Source organism: Eurosta solidaginis, chromosome 4 (genome assembly GCF_040869045.1).
Source record: "Eurosta solidaginis isolate ZX-2024a chromosome 4, ASM4086904v1, whole genome shotgun sequence".
Classification (NCBI taxonomy): domain Eukaryota; kingdom Metazoa; phylum Arthropoda; class Insecta; order Diptera; family Tephritidae; genus Eurosta; species Eurosta solidaginis.
In genome coordinates, this window is record NC_090322.1 from 145,167,752 (window position 1) to 145,173,751 (window position 6,000).

Consider the following 6,000-nt stretch of genomic DNA (forward strand, 5'->3'; position numbering starts at 1 on the left):
GATCCATAATTTAGTCACCCTTATCGCGAAGTTCACACGGAAAAGTGTTCGCCTTCACTTTTTTTGTTCGGGTGAACTTTTTCCGCCTATCGGCAATTTCGAGCGAACAAAAGTTCACTTCGAAACAGCTGAAGCTCTATTGTGAATTAGCAGTGAACAAATAATTTACTTGCAATTGTGTAAATTTTGTAAACAAGCACATATTTCCATAAAAGACAGCAAAAATAGAGATAAAAAGTGTATAAAAAAATGTTTAGTAGTGCACTTAGGTTGGTATTGATTGAGCGCCGCGAGCAGAATATAAATGTGAAAGCGATTCGGAGGCAATTAAGGGACCATTTGGAGCTAACTGTAAGATCCACTGTAAGTTAATAATTACTGTTTTCAGCACTTTTGAATAAAAAGCTGACTTTTTTTCAATTAGTTTTCGGCAATAATACAGGCTAAACAAGCCGGCATTCAAATATTTGCTAGATATTCTTACCAACTCCTTGCCACCATTGAAGCAAAAGGGAGGACATCAAAAAGGCGTTGGAAAGGACCATGAGGTGGGCCTTAGCCAATATTGTTTCAGTGAGGTACTTTTAGAGGTGCTGAACATATTGGAACCGTTGCTTTGTCCACATTGTATAAGTTGACCGACTTCAAACGTCAAACTGCACACGATTTTTATACAAAGTTCGGAATACTGGGAGTTGTAGGATGTTGGGCCCGCCTCCTGTCCCCTTCGCATAAATTGCATTTTTAAACGCCATTTTTTGTACATATCTTTTTTGGTCATTCCATACGTAGAAAAAGATACGTTGTCATAAAAAATAGAATTTACATACTTAGCAATAAAGGAATTTTCCTTTTTAAGCTATTGCATAGATTTTATCGCGGGCTTGGCGACTAAATCAAAAAAAAAAACCGTAACGGATATTTGTCAAAAAAGGTTCGAAAAGGTTCGGTGTTAGCAACAGGCCAAATACATAAAATTGGATCTCTATCATAAAGTTAAAGTTAAAGTTAAAGTTAAAGTTAAAGTTAAAGATAAAGTTAAAGTGAAAGTAAAAGTTAAAGTGAAAGTTTATTGTTTTGTTTTATTTATTTTGTTTTATTGACACTAAGTTTGAATTTAATATTTCTGATCTCTAATTTTCTGATCTCCAATTTCTTTCTATAAATACGGGAGAAAGGGGCCGCAAATAATAACTCGCCTAGGGCCCTGTTTAGGCCACCAGCCTAAATATTTCGGACCACCCTAACACGCACATTAGTTTTTATTATTATTACCGGTAACGGCTAACACCAGCCGAAAGCTAACTTTGAAGGGGAAAAACTCAACGAAAGTTAGCTATCGGCGGGTGCCGCGGACTTGTTCGCGGTCTTGGTCGCCTTTCTATTTTGGAACGTCTAAGAGCCAGCAGCTAGCCCCAGGTGAGTAAGATAAAAACCAACCATTTTATACAGTGCGAGTGTCAGTGAAGTAAGATTTGCAAATAATTATTTTCATTTGTTTTGTGCGAATAACCTTTTCAACTTTGAATTGCCAAGTGCAAGTTTTTTTTTGATATCTTCGCAATCTAGTGCAAATAACTATTTAAACCTTGAATTGCCAAGAGCCCTTTTTGTATATTTTCACAATTTGCAATTGCAACAACTTTGCAATATATCTGGTTGGTTGCATTACCATTTATTCCGGGCACGAATGTGTCATTAAACATTCTTTTTATAATAGTGAATCTCCACTTGGTAATCTAAAATAATTCCTCTATTTATAATAGACATAGCAAAAATTTATATTGTTGATGAAATGAATAATAATAATACATTGTAATTACTCGATACTAATTCTCTCTTTTTTATTTTCGTTATTTGCGTGCGATCGCGCCCTACGACACGGGTGCCACATTCCCCCCGCAACAGCCCCAAATTCTCTTGAATAATTGCATAAGTTGATAATATGCAGTCCCCGAGTGCCACCCGTCCTTTTTTTCCTCTCAGCTTCACTCTTAACAAGTGGACCAAGGCTATTTAAACATAAAGTAAGCTGATTCCAGAAGTCCGTCACTTTTTCCCGATCATCTTGTCAAGCAGAATTTCCGATTGTGCGTTATTTATTGATTTACTCCTAATAATAAATAAACATATATTATAAGAATATCAAATTTTAGAACAAAAAATTACTTACAATTTGTTTTTCTGTCGTTCGCCTGTAAAATATAAGTAAATAAATTTGGGTTTCCCCGCTATTCATTTCGCCCGAAAAAGCAGTTGCGGATAAGGTGAAATCTTTTTCGAACACGAAAAATTGTTTCGCCACCCTCTGCGATAGGGTGAAAACTGTGAATATCTCGGCTGAAAATAAAACTCGGGATAAGGGTGATTATAATTTTTAGAAATAGTTTGACAATTGCATAGTTATCGTTTGAGTGGAAATGGTTTTCAGTCGCTGATTGGTAAAGGAATAACGGGCCCAGGTCTGAAGCCGCACTGATAAGGTCCCATCGGTTCGTTGACTTTGGACTTCAGTTTTTCTCGTAAAGAAATGCTACCTACTTTTTTGGTGGGGTATTTAAAGACGCCTATTCAGGATTAAGAATCCGAAGGCTTAAATATATGAGTAAATTAACCAATGCACAATGAGGCAATTGTGGGTTTGAGCGAGTTGCTTTAATAAGTAACGGATTAATTTTATTACATTAATTTAACATAAGTTTTACTTAGCTTTTTAATGAGTACGGTACGAGTAAGTATTTTGGTATCGATAACTTTTCTCAATCCTTTTATATGAGTACAAGTATCGAGTATAAGACGGTATTCGATATGTCATTTCAGTTTGGCTAATACCTTCTTCATCTTATAGCAGTGCTTCGCCTCATACAATAGGTGCGTTCACAGACGAATTATCACCGATACCCTCTAACGGAAGTCCAAAGAAACTGATAGCTCGGAAGGAGTTGGATCATAGATAGCAGAACATACGTTATATTTGTCGGAGTTGATTCTAGATAACTAATATTACATTCGCATTACGCCATGAACTCGAGTTTATGGCCCATTTTAGAGTTCAACAGTGCTGGTTAAATCCCAAATGGTGTTTCAACCAGAGGATGTGGCGCAATGTGAATGTAATGTAAGAATGTAACCTCCTGCAGTATCCACATCGAAATTGGGTAATAGTGATGCGCGTCTCCCTGTGGATTCAGCTTATCTTTACTGTAAGTTTTGGGTACTCTAACAAACAAGGCCTATCGGGTATAACTTGGCATGCGATTTTACCGAAAGTGAGGCTACGTTCCTTATAGTGATCTTCTTGATTTAACGGTAACGTAACGCGCAATATTTTTATGTTTCTGACAGTCGGCAGAATAATGTCGTCGACATGGATGTCCATGTCTGGAATAATATACGTGAGGCAAAAAAATTGATAGGGTGGTGCTATGCAATTTTCGAAAGCCGTGTTGATGACTGACAAGCCATAGATCCAGTAGAGATATCGGGCGATATGAATTTTCTTGGTTAGCTATTTTTTTAGGCTTTAGGAGAGGTACCACTTTGCCAATTTTAATTTTTCAAAAATGGCAAATTTAAACATTCGCCCGTTATAGCATCGACATCGCTACTCCAACTGGGTCAACAACTTTAGAGAGTTTGACTTTTATGATGGCTTTATTATCTCTGTGGCAGTTCATCTCAGTCTTTCTGTTTCACAAGATCATGTTCCTTTGCTAAGGCTGCTCCGTCTGCTGGGAAATGTGACCAAACTGCGCTATTCTTCCAGCGGTTGAAAAGCGATCCGAGCCGAATCGATGATCTTGCGACAGGTACTTACCCCATGACGGACATCAGTCGTGTTAGGAAGGGCCGCTATACAAAAAAGCGTAAGTACCCAAGCGTAAATAATACTTATCTGTTTTTCACGCTGCACTCTGAAGGTGGAAACATAAACGTTTTTCTTTTTTTAAATAGCTAATGCTGATATCCATATGTACTTGTTTATGTACCACCGGTGTACTCCCGGAGATGCTGGCCAGTATCATCTCTTTGTATATAATAACCAAGTATGTGATTCAGTTAAAAGGTCAAAACAGTGATGTGTTGCTGGCCATTCCTTCCTTCATAGGAATGGAAGTTGTCAGCTCAAGCATGCCGGGTGTGGCATATTATTGTGTTTTGTGCTACCGACACAAAAACTTTACTAATTGCTCTTTTTCAACTGCTGCAATATTGGATATACCATTACTTAGGCTTCCCTTTTCTGTTTTTATACATTGTAAGCTATTTAGCAGACGAAGTGGTGCTCTATCACGGGGCCCAACAGCCATAAAGTATGCAATGTTTAAGTGTCGACTCAGCATTTGACAATGTGAATAAGTGTAAAAATCATTTACTTATTTGTTGTTGCATGCTTTTGTTGACTATCTTGTTTGCATTGTGTTTAGGCGGAGTAAAAAGAATTATTGTAATTGCATATTTTATGGTTCACAGGTCAAAATAGTAAGATTGGTTAAGTTTTTTTTTTTTTAGTTCGGCTCTCCATTTTCTGAGTAGTTTTTTGTGCGTAAACAGAGGTATTCAATTTCCATTAGTTTGATTTATTTGTGTAAAATTCCAATCGGTAGTGGACCGTCAATTACACTTACAAGATGTTCCAGCCATACTCTTAACACTAGAGACATCTCTGTGACATTACTACGGAAATAATGAACATGAGCCCAGCTTTCGTCCAAGTAGAAGGGTTTCACTGCTTCCCGTTCATTTAAGTGTTTGGGGTTGAATTTTCAATTCAGTTCAACGGGAATCATAGAGCCCGCAGCACATACAGAAGCATGTAGAAAACTCTACCCAGGTATATTACTTACAAAGGAGCGGTGCGAGTTGGGGGTAGTATACAAGTACATACTTAGTTAATTGGCGCTTAACCGTTTAAACGGATATGACCGTCCAACAGGGCGCGACATCCTCTTCTTCTTTCTGCCAACCGGCGCCAATTGTTCGCACCAAGGAAGTTTAAACCGTTTTCCACCTGGTCCTTCCAGCGGAGTGGGGGCCACCCTCTACCTCTGCTTCAATAGGCGCGTTCCGATAGTAACACTTTCTTGGCCGGAGCGTCATCTTTCATTCGCATAACATGGCCTAGCCAGCGCAGCCGCTGCGGTTTAATTCGCTGGACTATGTTGATGTCTAAGTAGAGTTCGTACAGCTCATCGTAAAATCTTCTTCAGTACTCGCCATCGCCAACGCGTAGGGGTCCATAAATCTTTCGAAGAACTTTTCTCTCGAACACTCCCAGAGCCGCTTCATCCCTTGTTGTTGTTGTTGTAGCAATGTTTCGCCCCACCTAACAGCTGGGACTGATCACAAATTGTCATCAATATCCTCTAATGGGAGTCCAAGGAAACTTGCTGTTTCGACAGGGGTGGACCATAATAAAAGGGGTGTTAGAAGCGTTCGTTCCACATTACAATTAAAGAGATGGTTGGTGTCATGTGGGGACATATTGCAAGCTTGCAAGCGGGGCATACATTTTGTATGTCGGGGTTGATTCTGGATATGTAAGAGTTTAACCTGTTACAGTGTCCAGAACGAAGTTGAACCAGAGTGACTCGCGTTTCCCTGGGGAGTATGCGTTCCTCTTTCGCAAGTTTTGAGTACTGTTCCCTGAGTACTGGATTCACCGAGCGATTCCCGGCATAAAGGTCCGACGCCTGTTTGTGGAGTTCACCAAGGACCTGCTTGTGTTTTTTTTGCTTCATACGGCTGAGTCCTCAGGTGCCGTATTTCCTCAAAATGCTTACGGAGATGACTCCTTAAGTCCCTAGGCGGTGTTGGCTTATCAATCAGATGTCTGTTGGGATGCCCATGTTTCTGGGTATTCAACAGGAACTGTTTGGTTAGCATCTCATTTCTCTCGCTGATGGGGAGTATTCTCACCTCATTATATAGATGGTGTTCTGGGGACATAAGAAGGCAGCCCGTGGTGGTTCTGAGCGCAGTATTTTGACAGGCCTGTAG